The following is a 17,731-nucleotide window of genomic DNA, read 5'->3' as shown; positions in this document are numbered from 1 at the left end:
CTTGGCTGCACCACTTGGGAAGTGGATGGATGGAAGTTGAATGCATGGAGGGAATGCTTGCTATTATGGGAGGAACTGTGGGAATGTTCAGGGTGGCAGGAGAGGATATATTGTTTATTAATATCCTTCCTAACTTGCACTAGCATGTCCCTTTACTTAGCAGACTGCATTCCCCTTTACACAGCAGAAAATTAGTTGCAAACTTGTGTGAGTTTCTTAAGCCAATAAGCAATTCAATCTGACTTGTCCAGTTTAAAATGTGTTCTACTGAGAGCCAGTGTGGTGTAGTGGTTAAGAGTGGTAGACTTGTAATCTGGTGAACCGGGTTTGCGTCTCCGCTCCTCCACATGCAGCTGCTGGGTGACCTTGGGCTACTCACACTTCTTTGAAGTCTCTTAGCCCCACTCACCTCACAGAGTGTTTGTTGTGGGGGAGGAAGGGAAAGGAGAATGTTAGCCGCTTTGAGACTCCTTCGGGTAGGGATAAAGCGGAATATCAAATCCAAACTCCTCCTCCTCCTCCTCCTCCTCCTCCTCCTCCTCCTCCTCCTCCTCCTCCTCCTCCTCCTCCTCTTCTTCTTTTCCTGGTAAGACCCCTTGAATCCCTCCTAAAAGAATAAAGACACCACAGTCTTATTCATAAGCAATAAAAAGAAAGTTTACTCACGATCAGGCAGAGCACAGTGTGATCCCTGAAGGCAGGCTTAAGGCTTAAAGTTACAAACTTATACTAACAGGTTTATCCCATAAGGAAGATGACCTGGGGGACTGCTTGGCTGGCAGCCAGCAGTTCATTCCAGGAAGTTCGCAGGACAAAAGAAGATGGAAAGAGAGAGAGAGGCTGCATGCCTTGTCCTTTTACCAGGTCTGGAAAGGTCATGCCCACCCACTAGTCACATGCAAGGAAGGATGCTCCAGGCCAGGAGGAACAGGATGTTTTGACTGGCTGGATCAAACATTCCCTTGCATGCCCACTCTAGGAAAACAAGGAATGTTGTACTTGACTGCTCTCAGTGGATTACATCCCAAAGGAACAATGAGACTTTGCTTGCTTGCCAAGGGGCAGTGGCGTGGTGCGTGAAAATGTGGAACCCTGAACTTACATAATACTGTATATTTTTAATGGCTTCCTCATTGAGCTGCTGTCTTTTAAAAGAAGAGGTCATAGGCAGCACCAATTCTACTCCCCGATTGGCACTACTGACAAACTGGCAAGGAATAGAAAGGGAAGGAAGCTCCCTTTCTTACACTCCGGGTACAAGGACCATGGCCAGAACTCTCCTTTGCCCTTGGCTTAGGGTTGCTATGTTTCAAAAAGTGAAAATCTGGGCACAAAAGTCAAGCTTTTTTGAAGAAAATTCGCCAAATTCTACACGTCCGACATGGGTTGCCATATGTCTGGATTTTCATGGACATTGCAGTGTTTTCCGTCTGCACACTGTTGCCAATGGCCAAATCCTGGCTATGTCCAGGTCATTCCGGATGTAGGGCAAGCCTATCTTGGTTGGGGTAACAGCAGAAGTAAAGAAAGAAAACCCCACCATTCATCATGCTTTTCCAGTGAAGTTCTTGCTTAAGATTCATTGGACCTACCAGAAATGGCTGCGATGCTACCCAAGTTGCATCAAGGGATCCTGCATTCCTTCTTCTAAAAAGAAAAAAGAATTTATTTTCAGGTAACAGAGAAGACATTAGATTTCACAAGATAACTAGGGCAGCAAGGTTCAACACATTGTATTGCAGCCTATATAGATCATGATGCAGTAACTCTGAATTCTCATAAATGTGTTTTGAGAGTCAGGGCCAGTTAAATATATTTTGCTGCCTGAGGCAAAATATAAGTTCAGGGCCGGCTTTTTCATGAGGCAAAATGAGGCAATTGTCTCAGGCAGTGGGGACAATGAATTTTTTCCTCTAAGGCAGTGAAAGGGAAGAAGGCTTCCTCCCTAAAACTCTGCTTCTGGGTAGCGGGAACAGAAACAGAAACCTGTGTTCCTAGATGTGGGTTTTAGGTATCAGAATTGGCATACACCCCCCCCCCCAAAAAAAAACCTGCACATGCTAGTAAAATATTGGCTGCTGTTACTAGCTGGGTGATAATTTGATCTGCCATATATAGTCATAATTATACCTTCTATTTTAAATACACCAGAAACATAAGGAATTGAAGTAGGACTGCCATATTTTAGAAAGTGAAAATTCGGACACAAAAGTTGAGCTTGTGTTGTTGTCATTTTTGAGCTTTTTTCTTTTTTGTATTTTTGAGCTTTTTTTTTAATGAAATCCACCAAAATCTACACATGTGGAAGATGGGAGCTTGCCTACAGCATGGTTTGATGTCAGTGGAGAAAAAGATCAATTTCTTTCCCTCCCCCTCTTGTGCATTTTTAGGAGCCCTTCTCTTCCTGCTTTTGCTTACCATTTCATTTTGGGATGCCCTTTTATAGAAGCACCACCATAGAAGAGGAAATGAATGCTAGAGATCTCTGCTTGCAGGGGAATCTGGTCTACAAATATCCCGCTTTTTCCTAAAGAGTTCATTTCAGCAGGATTTCCCATGTAAAATACTAAAGGTACTGTAATGGGTCAATGCACTGGCCTTTCCTCCCTGGATATGTATGATTGATTAAGTTCAGGTCACAGGTGAAGCAGATATGGTGGTCTCCTTTTAACTTCTCATGAGCACAACACTGGATTGCTTCCTGAATGAACTAGAGAAATATGCCACTTCAATTTGGAAATGTTTTAAATTAGAATGTCAGAACTCTGGATAAAGGTTTTTTTTGCTGTGGTTTTTTTTAAGGTGTAATTAGTTTTCAATTTTAAAATATTTATATTCTACTTTGCTATGCCTTAGAGCAGTGTTTCCCAACCTTGGGTCTCCAGCTGTTTTTGGATTACAACTCCCATCATCCCCAGTTAGCAAGACCAGCGGCAAGGGACGATGGGAATCGTAGTCCAAAAACAAGGTTGGGAAACACTGTCTTAGACTATACCTTTAAGGCCGGCTCTACCATTAGGCAGAGTGAAGTGACCATCTCAGGGGGCAGGTGCTGAGGGTAGCATTGGCTGTTCCTCCTGAGCCCTCCAGCTCTTCCCCTCTACTGAAAGCAGGGATGGGTAATTCTATCCATTTCATTTTCTCTCTCTTACATGTTTTTCCAATATTCAGTTCTCCACGTTTCCACGTCAGTTCACACATTTTTTAAAACAGGAAGCCATCGCGAAAATGCACCAGCATTTAAGTGCAAATTTCCCTGGTTCAGGTCCTGGCAGCTCCAGGAAGGTCTGGGAATGTCGCCCAGTCAGTGTGGACAATACTCAGTATAATGCTCTGGCTCAGTATAAGGCTGCTTCCTATGTTCCTCATGGTTTGAGACTTGAATCCCCGAAGTTAGTCCCACAAGTTCTAGCATTATGGGAGTGGGAGAAAACTTTCTTTCTCCATTTTGCCAACCCGTGCTTAATTTTATAAGCCACTGTCCTCTCCCATGTCTTCCCTTAACCATCTTTTTTAGTAATTGAAAAGAAGGATCCTAGATGTATTTCCATCTATGAGCTGGGCACATAGTCATTGTGATTTCTGCAAATTGGGTTCTACCTTGAGTAAGAGCACGTGTTGCGATCGGGACCTGGCAAGACACATCCCTTCCTGTGGGGGTGGGGCCGGCAGCCGGCCTTAGCAGCTATAGGGCTAGAGGTGTTGCTGGGCAAAGTGAGATGTAGCGATTTGTGATGGACAGCTCAGCGTCCTATATATTCCTCTGCACGCAGGGTGATCCTTCTCTTGGCTTCAGCTTCTGATCACCCATCCCGCCCCCCCTCTTTTTCTTAGGCCTCTGCGCTTGACCTTGCAACTGCCTGTCATGGGGTCGTCTGCTTTTGGGGCAGAGGCCCAGTAGGATTTTTTCCATCTGGCTGATTGGCTGTTGCCATTTGGTTTTGTCTACTGCAGTAGCAACTTGTCACAACTTGTAAGGTTGGTGGTTAGGCATTGGTTCCTGTGTGAATTGCTGGTTTGGGCTGTACCCATCCAGAATCATGATGATACTGGGAATTCCGTTAAAGGAATCCGGCGACTCTTATGCTTTGTCCGAGCCCCCGGTAGGGGTTAGGGCCGTAGCCGAGTCCCCGGGACCTCTGGGGAGAGGGTAGCGTTGTACCCCCCCCCCCCCGCTCCTTAACTCTCCTCAGTTGCAATTTCCCAATCGCACGTTTTAGGCCAGCCTCTGTCCCGGTAGGACAGTAGTCTGAACCAATGCCTACGCAACCACTCACCGAATTTGTATTTCAATAAAGTTGTGGCCTAAATTATTGCCAAAAACCCAAACAAAAATTATGTCTCCTGTGTCAATTCATTGGGGGGTGACTTGAGGTCCTCGATACGCAATTGACAGAACCCCTTATTGACAACTAAGAAGGCAATGGGATGTGACAGAGGCCATGTTTGCTGCTCGTGTGCCTGCTCTGTTAACATATAAAATGGACAATAGGGAGGCTAATTTTAATATCAGAAAGGGCATGTGGGGGACAGGAGCTAGGCCCTCCCCCTTTCTCCTCTTAACAGTTTCCCCACCAAGTCAGGCTAGAAGAAAAATACATTGAGCAACCAACCACAGAGTGGCAGGCAGGGGAGAGAGTTTCAAGGGCATGCTAAACCATCCATCCCTTTGGGTGTTAAAATTAGACCTCCCCATCCCTTGCTTTAAATATGAATGGAGCACATAGGTAGACAGAAAAAACAGGGCCTTTAGCCATCATATCTGCTTTAAGCTCTAAGGTTATTCAGATTTTGCTGGTTTTCAGAAGAAGAAAATAGTGCCTCCATGTGAACATTGCTTGGCTGTGAGCCTGTTTGTGGTCTCTCTCCTCTCCCAAAATATTTGCATGCAGACCTCGATACATGTGAACTGGCCCACTGTCTCTTGCCTATCATCACTGCTTTTGCTGTGTACAACTAAGAAAAAAACCCAGAGCTTATATGCAGTCAGGGAAAAGCTGTTCAGTTATTGCTTCCAACGTTTTCACTGATCAGTGATCCTCTTTAGTGGTTAAGTACAAACCTGGTCAGCCGCCGTCATTCTTGCTGCCGGGATCAGGAGACAAGCTGTTCATCACTTCAACAGATGTTTCTGCTTTCAGAGGACTGTGGGAACCTCTCTGAATGTTTCCCCCACATCCTCTTATAGGATAAAAGCCAATATAGATGAGATCCAAAAAAACAAAATGAAAAAAGCTTGACCGCAACAGTATGTTATTATTGGAAAGTCGGAATGTTGGATGCCCTCAGATCCTTTTCATACAAAAAGCTGAAGCTCCAGGTTCCAGTTTTGACTTTTTAACAGGTAGAGATTATGGGGTGATTTACATCCATTCGTTTGCCCATGGCTGTTAAATAAAGTGGTTTTATTTATTTATTTGTGTTGTTTTTTGGAATCGCTCCCCACGGAAACATCTCAAAGCTATTATCAGTAAAACGAAAACAGCAATGGAAGCGATTTCAGATCCAATACAGATACAAAGGTCTCCACTGGAAGGTCTTTAAAAGACACCAAAATTGGAACAGGAATAGTGCCTTTCTGATATAGAAAAGGTGTGTCCCTCCATGGTAATGGCCTGATTTCTTCATCATATGGAACGGACCTACTGATAAGAGTTCAGGGACTGGTTAGGATATAAGGAATGAGACACTCATGTTATGTTATGTTATGTTATGTTATGTTATGTTATGTTATGTTATGTTATGTTATGTTATGTTATGTTATGTTATGTTATGTTATGTTATGTTATGAAATAAATTAAGAGGAATTCTTCAAGCATTGTGTAGCTGGAGCTTGTACACCCCAAACCAATTGGGTTCACTTTGAATTAAAGAAGTGGAGAAAATCACTTTGGTTCTCATTTAAAGTTGAACTTAGCCAATTCACACTTTCCTGAACAATACATGAACCAAAACACAGCCTTCCTTTGAAATCTGCACTTCTCTGAATTTTGCGATGCAATTTTAATACGTACAAAAATGCATCAGAGGAAGGAGCACATAAAAATTCATAGTAGTGAAATGAGCATATATAAATACTTTGTATTAGAGGAAATTGTTTGCAAAAATGTGTAATTGGGGAAAATATGAATTACCCTCCTCCTCTTCCATATTCCCCTTCTCATAAATTTTATTTATGAGCTAAAAAAGTGAACATGCAGAGAAGAAACAGCCAAAATCCACAAACCCCAAGCCTTAGCACAAAGCTTAAATATAACTATGCAAATGTAAGTGCTATTAAGCCCTTAGTAACAAGCAAACATAAGAATATATATATACGCGCCTCCCCCCCAACAAACTAATATCAGAATCCAAACTTAAGAAAGTCTGCAGTGGAATATTTCCAAAACATTTCCAAAACATAATTTGAATATAGTGGATTCCATTTATTTATTTATTTTTGCAATATTCAGTAAAAGAGTTCTGGTATATTATGAATTCATATCGTTGTCATCTTCTTCCTTTAAATCCAACATGTTTGGCCATCTAGGGAAATTCCCACGTTTTCTCTGACTGATCGTAAGGAGATGGTGTTATTGACAACCTTCATTTTTCTACTTATACAATCCTAGGGACAGCTATTGTGTCTGAAGCCAATTTTTGCATGTTTCTGTTTAAATATGCCAGCCATGTAATCCAACAAGAAAAACATGGGCTGCGGCAAAATATAATACCCTAGAATCCTCTCTATTTGTCTCTTTTGTTCTGCCTCCACTGCCAGAGTGGAGCTTTCAAATACCAGTTGCAATAAACCGCAGGAAGGGAGAGGACTGCTGCGGTCGTATCCTGCTTGCTTGCATGCTTTCCGCAGGCGTTCAGTCAGCCACTGTGAGAACAGGATGCTAGACTAGATGGGCCATTGGCCTGATCCACCAACCTCTTCTTGTGTTGTTCTTGCAATATTTGTTTCTCCCTTTTAACTGTTTTGCTTCTTTGCATTCCTACCACACACACACACACACACACACAAAATTCTTCCATGTCCTGGCATTTCCAGTATATAGTTCACAATTTTTGTTTATTTTGTTCGTCAACACTGGAGTCAGTATCATGTACTCAGTAAGTTGTAACTTACGATGCAGAAGCTGTGAATGTCACACGTGTACAGTGGTACCTCAGGTTACATACGCTTCAGGTTACATACGCTTCAGGTTAGAGACTCCGCTAACCCAGAAATAACGCTTCAGGTTAAGAACTTTGCTTCAGGATAAGAACAGAAATTGTGCTCTGGCGGCGCAGCGGCAGTGGGAGGTCCCATTAGCTAAAGTGGTGCTTCAGGTTAAGAACGGTTTCAGGTTAAGAACGGTCCTCCAGAACGAATTAAGTACCTCGGGTTACAGACACTTCAGGTTACAGATTCCGCTAACCTAGAAATAGAACCTTGGGTTAAGAACTTTGCTTCAGGATGAGAACAGAAATCGCATGGCGGTGGCACGGCGGCAGCGGGAGGCCCCATTAGCTAAAGTGGTACCTCAGGTTAAGAACAGTTTCAGGTTAAGAATGGACCTCCAGAACGAATTATGTTCTTAACCCGAGGTACCACTGTACATTGAAATGGCCGACTTTCTCCATAGTATATGTACCACTGACAATATATTATTAGGGACGCGAGTGACACTGTGGTCTAAACCACCAAGCCTCTTGGGCTGGTTGATCAGAAGGTCAGCGGTTCGAATCCCCGTGATGGAGTGAGCTCCCGTTGCTCTGCCCCAGCTTCTGCCAACCTAGCAGTTCGAAAGCACACCAGCGAGAAGGTAAATGGTGTTTCCGGGAGCTCTGGTTTCCGTCACGGTGTCCCGTTGCACCAGAAGCAGTTTAGTCATGCTGGCCACATGACCCAGAAAGCTGTCTGTGGACAAACATCGGCTCCCTTGGCCTGAAAGTGAGATGAGCACCACAACCCTATAGTCGCCTTTGATTGGACTTAACCGTCCAGGGATTGGAGAAGATCAGTCTACATCCCAATCCCAAAGAAGGGCAGCGCCAAAGAATGCTCCAACTACCGCACAATTGCACTCATTTCACACGCTAGCAAGGTTATGCTTAAAATTCTACAAGGCAGGCTTAAGCAGTATGTGGACCGAGAACTCCCAGAAGTGCAAGCTGGATTTTGAAGGGGCAGAGGAACCAGAGACCAAATTGCAAACATGCGCTGGATTATGGAGAAAGCTAGAAAGTTCCAGAAAAACATCTACTTCTGCTTCATTGACTACGCAAAAGCATTTGACTGTGTCGATCACAGCAAACTATGGCAAGTTCTTAAAGAAATGGGAGTGCCGGATCACCTCATTTGTCTCCTGAGAAATCTCTATGTGGGACAAGAAGCTACAGTTAGAACTGGATATGGAACAACTGATTGGTTCAAAATTGGGAAAGGAGTACGACAAGGCTGTATATTGTCTCCCTGCTTATTTAACTTATATGCAGAATTCATCATGCGAAAGGCTGGACTGGATGAATCCCGAGCCGGAATTAAGATTGCCGGAAAAAATATCAACAACCTCAGATATGCTGATGATACTACCTTGATGGCAGAAAGTGAGGAAGAATTAAAGAACCTTTTAATGAGGGTGAAAGAAGAGAGCGCAAAATATGGTCTGAAGCTCAACATCAAAAAAACTAAGATCATGGCCACTGGTCCCATCACCTCCTGGCAAATAGAAGGGGAAGAAATGGAGGCAGTGAGAGATTTCACTTTCTTGGGTTCCATGATCACTGCAGATGGTGACAGTAGTCACGAAATTAGAAGACGCCTGCTTCTTGGGAGAAAAGCAATGACAAACCTAGACAGCATCTTAAAAAGCAAAGACATCACCTTGCCGACAAAGGTCTGTATAGTTAAAGCTATGGTTTTCCCAGTAGTAATGTATGGAAGTGAGAGCTGGACCATAAAGAAGGCTGATCGCCGAAGAATTGATGCTTTTGAATTATGGTGCTGGAGGAGACTCTTGAGAGTCCCATGGACTGCAAGAAGATCAAACCTATCCATTCTCAAAGAAATCAGCCCTGAGTGCTCACTAGAAGGACAGATCCTGAAGTTGAGGCTCCAGTACTTTGGCCACCTCATGAGAAGAGAAGACTCCCTAGAAAAGACCCTGATGTTGGGAAAGATGGAGGGCACAAGGAGAAGGGGATGACAGAGGATGAGATGGTTGGACAGTGTTCTTGAAGCTACTAACATGAGTTTGGCCAAATTGCGAGAGGCAGTGAAGGATAGGCGTGCCTGGCGTGCTCTGGTCCATGGGGTCACGAAGAGTCGGACACGACTGAACGACTGAACAACAACAAACCGTCCAGGGGTGCTATACCTTTACCTTTACCACTGACAATCAGTAATTGATTGCCTCTGTGCATGAGTACAGAGTGGGGAAAGCTCATTCTAAATCGTGCACTTTATATAATAGACGCACAGTAGCACCTGACTAAAGCATATCCTAAACACAAGTGTGAACCATCCCTCATGCTTCATGTTGGTTCATATGCAGCTACTATCAGTCCTGTTTTGGTTCTTGTGCTTTTAGGTTTTTTAAAAAAATCATTATAAGGGTTGACTAAAGGGTGAAAATTGTCTTAGAATTGTCTTAAATAATCACATAAGCGCTGAATAATTACAGAAGCTATGTTTCTGGACTTCAAGTTACTTTTGTTTCCCTTTCCTCGAAGGAAACAATTTCCCTGCACAAAAAAGTGGTTCCTCATTTTTACTCAAGACAAAAATAACAGAATGTTCAAGTCCTGCTGAAATGTTGGCCTCTGTTTCTTAAAAAAGCCAACTTTTAAAGATGAGATTCTCCAGGAGGCTGTCAAGGTGGCTCAGCAAATATACACAGGCTTGCGGAAAAGACTGACAGAGCATGAGCTTTTGCACACAGAAGGTCTTGAGCAAAATCCCCAGCATTTCCAGGTTGGGAAAGACTCTTGTTTGAAACCCTGGGTGGTTAATGCAGACAGCACTGAGCTAGACGGACCAATGGTCTAAGTTGATATAAGCCAGCTTCTCATATGCGAAAGGCGGCCATTTTAGAAATCTCGTCAGCAAAGCCCATAAAACGAGACACGAGGAGAAGGGGCTGCGATATCTATTTGACACTATTTCTGGACGCTTTCTCCCTTTCATAAGCTCAAAATAGTCCAGCTGTCTTGGTTTTGGCTAGTTTATTTCAGGGGATGTTATGAGAATAAAGAAGGAAACCAGACACTCTGGGTCAGAAGTGGGAGCTACCAGTTTATCTTCTAGTTAGGCTTCATGACTCGGCTTGCCTAGGGCAGCATGAGCTCATAAGCATCGCTTGTTTATCGCCAGTGGTGGGGTGGAAGTGACTAATTCTCACCTGTTATTTCATTCCAGGAGTGTTTTTGTGTCGCTTGCAATTTAGTCAGCCGCAACAGAATGAAGCAGGCTCAAATACTGTTCACTGAGGGCGTGTTTTTAGACTTCCGCTATTTTCAGATGGGATTCAATCACATACCAGCAAATTCATTCTTTCCATTTCATTTAAGCTTTTTATATGCCTAATTTCTTGCAGGACTCATAAAGCTGTTTCAGGTTGTGCAGTTAAAGCGGATTAAACACTCTTGTACAACCAACCCACTTCCCTGCAGATTGCGTGCCTAAGGAGTGGAGCATTTTTACAGAACAAAACAGGCCATAGAGATGTTTGCCTGTTATATCGATTATAATTCTTAGAATTCTGTGAAGAGTTTATAATTTACAAATGGAGCACACTCAACAGGAAGCGAAACATGTTCTGCTTCCAAGGCAAAGTTCAAAAACCAAAACACCTACTTCCAGGTTTGCAGCATTCTTAATCCAAGTTGTTCATAAACCAAGCTGTTCTTAAACCAAGGTACCACTGTGTAAAGTCGTTTGGTATTGCTCAGACAAGGTTCCAGAAAGAAAGAAGAGAGTAGATAATGAAAGGTTGAGTTAAATCTGGGAGGAATTGCTCACTCTCACATATCACCATTGCTTTTTTCTTAGGGGTATGCGTACCCCCTGTGTACCCCCCCAGAAAAAAGCACTGCATATTACAACCTTCTCAGGCAGAAAATAGTCTGTTTTCATAGTTCATGTGTATAATTCCGACTGAGTGGATAGGCAATTTATAGAACATGCATTTCCAATTCTTGCTTGCTCTATAGTACATGGGGCTGAGTCAGTATGACAGGAAAGAGGCTGGCAATGAGTATTTTAGGGTGTGCTGCCATCTAGTGGATTTTGCTAATTCTGGTGAAAAAGACAAATTTTGCTTGGGCTTGAGTTTGTAAGGGTGGAAATAGGGAAATGGTGTGTGTGTGTGTGTGTGTGTGTGTGTGTGTGTGTGTGATATGACAAGTGTAAGTGTGTGTGTGTGTGTTTGTATACCAAATGCCAAAATCTGCAATCCATTCCTGCCGATCAAACCATGCATAATAGGTTCTCAGTTTATGGTTTCCCCAGTAGTGATGTATGGAAATGAGAGCAGGACTATAAAGAAGGCTGATTGCTGAAGAATTGATGCTTTTGAATTATGGTGCTGGAGGAGACTCTTGAGAGTCCCATGGACTGCAAGAAGATCAGACCTATCCACCTGAGTGCTCACTGGAAGGGCAGATCCTGAAGCTTAGGCTCCATTACTTTGGCCACCTCATGAGAAGAGAAGACTCCCTGGAAAAGACCCTGATGCTGAGAAAGATTGAGGGCACAGGGAGAAGGGGATGACAGAGGACAAGATGGTTGGACAGTGTTATAGAAGATACCAACATGAATTTGACGAAACTCCGGGAGGCAGTGGAAGACAGGGGTGCCTGGCATGTTCTGGTCCATGAGGTCACAAAGAGTTGGACACGACTAAATGACTAAACAACAACAACAAACATGATCTGAAGTTAAACACCACACAAGTGGGTGGGCGTTTTTGATCAGGTTAGCCATATTGATTTGTATGCTGTCAGTAGATTTTTGTCATTGTCTTGTTGGGCTGTGTGTGTGATGAAGGGGAACCATACCGGGGTGAAGGTGTCTTCTTCTGTTTGTCCCCGTGTCAGTTTCAGGTTACTGGTTCGTTTTTTTAGTAGGGCTGTTTCCCATACTACTTGGTACCATTGGTCTATGTTTATTCCTGACAGGTCTTTCCAGTGTCTGGTTATGATGTTTCTGGCTGCTGAGAGTAGATGGGTTATGAGTCCTTTGTGTTGTAAGTGGGCGTTATTGTCTTGGAAGACGTTTAATAAGACCAATTCTGGGGTGGTTTCTAGCACTTGTTGTCAATGTATTTTTTTTTTTTTTTTAAGAAAAGCATTTTCAGAACTTTTGGGCTTGCCGATCAGAAGGTCAGCGGTTCAAATCCCTGTGACGGGGTGAACTCCCATTGTTCGGTCCCAACTCCTGCCCACCTAGCAGTTTGAAAGCACATCAGAGTGCAAGTAGATAAATAGGTATCTCTCCGGCGAGAAGGTAAATGGCGTTTCCGTGCGCTGCTCTGGTTCGCCAGAAGCGGCTTAGTCATGCTGGCCACATGAACCGGAAGCTGCCTGCGGACAAACGCCAGCTCCCTCGGCCTATAGAGCGAGATGAGCGCTGCAACCCCTGAGTCGTCTGCGACTGGACCTAATGGTCAGGGGTACCTTTACCTTTACCTTAGATTCCACCCAGGAATGTTTTGCCCTGGGCGGGACTCGAACCCACAACCCTGAAATTAAGAACCTCAGGCTGTACCAACTAACTATCCATCTAGAGGGCCACAAGCTCTGTGTCCCTACACTATGGGAGGGAATACTTTTAGCCAGTGTTTTTTTTCTGGGGGGACGAAGGGGTATGCATACCCCTAAACATTTTGTGAATCTTTGTACTTTTGTCCATTTACTGTATTTATTTTCCCCAATTTGAACTATAAAATGGTGATTTTCTTGAGTCAAAATGAGAGTACCCTTAACTTTTTTTAAAAGAAAAAAGGAAAAGCACTGCTTTTAGCCTTCTTTTTTCCTCATTGAGTTGCTATCCTCAAAGATAATAATGCTCTAGCATTGTATAAACAGCTTCTCTCCAAAGGACCAAGTCTGAAGAGGCCTTATAAACTGCACATAGCTGACCCAAAATATTTCCTGTCAAAATTAAATGAGACAAAGAACAGTGCAGTCATATGAGTGGTGGAATGATTCAAGAAACAGACAGTTTAAAAAGGCTGATCATTTATCATAGCAAGACCCTTCCACTCTCCAAAGGCCCATATAACTCTGCTTTAATATGATATCTGTTGAAATATAGCGCTGTCGCTTCATTCTAAGGTTTTGATTTGCTCCCCTGGGCCCAGAGAGGGCTCATATTTTCTATAAGCATAAACGAAATCGATTAAGTCATGCTTTGACATGAAAATAATTGAACCACGTGCTGCAGCAGAACATTTTCTGGCAATAAAAAAAATTAGATCTGATGTGTAGTGTAGTATGATACAATGGTATCAAATCCCCATAATAGGCTAGGGAGATGTTTTTCTACAAGCACTTGTCAGGGACTTTGAATGGGAATCTCATACCTGGGGCTGGGATGTAACCTAGTCAGCTGTTGTGGACTGTGTGCAAACAGCTGGGTCAAGGCAAAATGAAAACGGCCCTGCTTTCGGAGGTTTTTCCAAGGGACATTCAGAGAGTGGTGAAAACATCCACCTGTACTTCTCTGTTTTCTCTCTTGTGTTTGCGACGGCAAGATGCTCCCCCTAAAAGAGGGCATTGTGGAAAATGAGGTCAGTCTTGTTGACGACTTTTTCCAGTAGCGTATGTGAATCTCCATGTCCCCACCGCCATCTTTACAAACCTTATCTGCTTTCTTACACTGCAATGTAGAAACGATCCATTCACACGCTGCATGTGGTTCCAACAGCCATAGAGTAAAGCAATGGGGCGGTTGCTCAGCTGGTATTTCATGAGACTCTTCATCTCAGGGTTGTGGGTCTAAGCCCCACATGGGGCAAAAGATTCCTGCATTGCAGGGGGCTGGACTAGATGACCCTCGTAGTCCCTTCCAACTCTACACTTCTGTGATTTTGTGATCGTCAAGGATGCATTTTTTCCCACTTACATCCAGTTTGTTTTGGTTTTTTTTGTTTTTTTCTGTTGCCTCTTTAAAAAAATGCTTTATTGAAATTAAAAGGATACAACAAACAAAAGATTTATCCAGAAAAAAGAAAAAGAAAATGGTAAGATTTGTTACATCATATCACAATAAGTTCTTCTTGCACTTCTACCGACTTCTCGTCACCCCATCATGCATCTACCACTTAATCTAGCGCAGTTTGTTTTCATTTTCTTTTGTTAATTTTCATCAGTAATATATTCTCTTATAATTTCCCGGTATAACTTATGTCCAGTTTAACTGACTTAAATAAGATAATTTAATGTTGTACTAAAAAAAAATAGGGATACTGGGTATTTAAAAACTAATCTCAAAAATGGGAACCTTACCTTGTTAGAACACCAAGACATAGCATAACATGGTCATGCAGAAAATGAGCTGAGATCTAATAATTAATGTATTGTCTTAAAAATTAGCACTTCTCTTAAAATATGCATTAGAATGAAATACGTTCCACAGTTTTAAAAGAAAAAAATAAGTCCACTCGTTGTGCACAGCAGGGGATAACAAAAGGTGTCTCTGCATCCTGAGGCAAACAGGCAACAATCTTTCTCAATTTCTTCCCATGTGAGTACAATGTCATCGTTCCTTGCAGCACAGTGGGGGGGGGGGACAAGGATCATCACCCAGTTGCACTGGAAATGAAGAGACAAGATTCTGGACCAATCCCAAGAGACAGAGTGCATTACAGTAGGTGACAAATTCATGAATCATCATGACTAAGCTTTAATACTGTATATGAATATGCAATATTATTTTTGCTTCTATGATTGGCGGGTGGTAGGAAGCCTCATCATTTGCTTGGACTTGTGTAAGGATAGCAGCCTTCTGCCCTTGGTTGGCCAAAACAGCACTTCATTTTGCCTGGTGCACACTCAAGCTTCCACTTTATCCAACCCAAAGCACTGAGCTTGGGGTTGTTTGCGATTTGGATCTGGATCCCCAGCTTGGTTCTGAGAATACAGTGGTACCTTGGTTCTTAAACGCCTTGGTACTCAAACAACTTGGAACCCAAACACTGCAAACCCGGAAATAAGTGTTCCGGTTTGTGAACTTTTTTCGGAAGTTGAACGTGCTCTATTTTGAGTGTCATGCTTCTGATTTGAGTGCCACACTTCCGTTTTGAGTGCCACACTTCCGTTTTGAGTGTTATGCTGAGATCTGTCTGTTTTTGCTATTTATTTTTTGTTTCTGCGGCTGTTTTTTGTTTTGTTTTTGTGACTGTGTGGAACCCAGTTCAGCTACTGATTGATTGTGTGACTGCAGTACATTGTTTATTGCTTTCGTTTTATGGATCAATGGTCTCGTTAGATAGAAAAAATCATGTTAAATTGCTGTTTTAGGGGTTGTTTTTTAAAGTCTGGAACAGATTAATCCATTTTGCATTACTTTCTATGGGAAAGCGCGCCTTGGTTTTGGAACGCTTTGGTTTTGGAACGGATTACCGAAACAGATTGAGTTTGAGAACCAAGGTACCACTGTACTGTTGTTTCCAACTGACAAATCAACCTGGATAAATGACCTCCCAAAAAGTCTTCCCATGGAAGGGGCTGTAGCAGCAGGTTGCTGTGATAAAGAGAAATTAAGGATCGTTCATCTGCATTTATTCTTGTATTCTCAGTTGTGCATCACTACCATGTACCAACTGAAAACCAATGCCATAGGAAATGAAGATGTATCATGGTCAAGGACTGATAGCTTCTGATCCCCAGCTATTGAGAACCCAACAATTGCTTCAGTTGTTCACGATTTGTAAACCACGTAGAGGTTTATGGTGGACTTGTAAAAGGGTAAAATGTATTGGGGAAATGATCCATAAATGAATTTTTTAAAATGTTTAAAGGTACTTTCCCCAAAAAACCAGATTCCTTTCTGTTGGGGACAGTTCAGACTGAAATTCCCAGGTGTCAAAAAAGGTTATTTATGTATGCTACAACTGTGGCCCATGTTTTGTTAGCCCCAAAATGGAAAACGAACGAGGTCCCAACCAAAAAAGAATGGCAACTTAAGTTGACAGAATATGAACAACTTGCAGACTTAACATACAGAATAAGCGAACAAGAAGAACATTTGTTTAAAGAAGATGGGAAAACGTTTATTGAATATATGGGAAATAATTGTGTACAGCTGAAAATGCTGGCAGCATTAAGATAAATTCAATGGTGTAAATAAGTTTTGATGGATGCAATAATGGAATATTGATTGGTATCACCACTTAGAGGTTTTATGTGCAATTAAGTGGTATACAAATTTCGTTAAATAAATAAATAAAAACAGTTATTGTTTAAGTGCTCATACCTCTTAACACCATCCCAATTTGGTGAACAGTTTGTAAAGAAGTAGCACAAATGGAAAAATCAGCTGGGCTGGAATGTACAAGCTTCGGGTGGTATGATTCTGTGACCCGTTTTGAACACGAACCACCAAATGCTAGGTCAGGGGAAGCAATGGAACTGATTGTTTGCAGAGGAAGCTGTCAGTTAAGCTTAACATGTTTGAGCTAAGTTAAACTTCAAAAGGTTTGAAGGGATCGTTAGCTCCCTAAACAGGGAAGGTTGCCTTTGAACAGAAACAATGTACATAATGCCTGCTTTTGTCTCGAAAAGGGACTTGGCTTCAAGTCAACCTGAACGCTTCTGGTGGGTTCGGTGGAAACTGTGCTGCATAATAACTGAGAATGAAGTATAATACTCTGTGTAGATTAAATATCTTATTATTGTGGTAACACAATAGGCGCAATCCAGTCAAAGTTGAGCACTTTTAAATGTGATTGATTTCAACAGAAAAGTTAAGATCTGATTGGCTATGTGACAACTCATTTGTTACTAGTTTTGAGGGCACCGCGGGGGGGGGGCACTTGAAGGAAGACCTGATTCCACATTCAGTGTGCTACCACTGCTAAGTTTTGGAGACAATGCTGGGTTAGATACAGTAGACCAAAGGGTCTAATCCCATAGAAATAGGTTTCCTGGTTTTCCTCTCGACAGAGTTGCTTACCCGCAATGACCATTCCACGCATGTTCAATATGCGCATGGCCAGGGCTGGATTTAGGTTTGATGAGGCCCTAAGCTACTGAAGGCAATGGGGCCCTTTATATGTCTAGCTGTCCTTTGTCAACAACAAATTGTCACTGTTTTGTGTGTTAAATATATGTTACATGGTAATTTGTGGACCTAATAGGTATCTAAAGCCATTAGTGCAGTACATTGATTATTGCTTTCATTTTATGGATCAATGGTCTCGTTAGATAGTAAAATTCATGTTAAATTGCTGTTTCAGGGGTTGTTTTTAAAAGTCTGGAACAGATTAATCTGTCTTGCATTACTTTCTATGGGAAAGCGTGCCTTGGTTTTGGAACGCTTTGATTTTGGAAAAAACTTCGAGAACGGATTAAGTTTGAGAACCAAGGTACCACTGTATATAGAAATGAGCAAACCAGTGATATTTTAGGGAGCAGGCTAGCTGGCGGGGCCCATTACTTACATCATAGGAGCCTACACACACAACACAAAACACTGTTTCTGTATGTAGGTTTTATTTTAATTGGTTTTTTAATCTTATATTTTGGAAATGTACACCCA

The sequence above is a fragment of the Lacerta agilis genome, chromosome 11, assembly GCF_009819535.1.
Source record: "Lacerta agilis isolate rLacAgi1 chromosome 11, rLacAgi1.pri, whole genome shotgun sequence".
NCBI classification, from domain to species: domain Eukaryota; kingdom Metazoa; phylum Chordata; class Lepidosauria; order Squamata; family Lacertidae; genus Lacerta; species Lacerta agilis.
The sequence above is the reverse complement of the archived record's forward strand: the minus strand, read 5'-3'. Positions refer to the sequence as shown.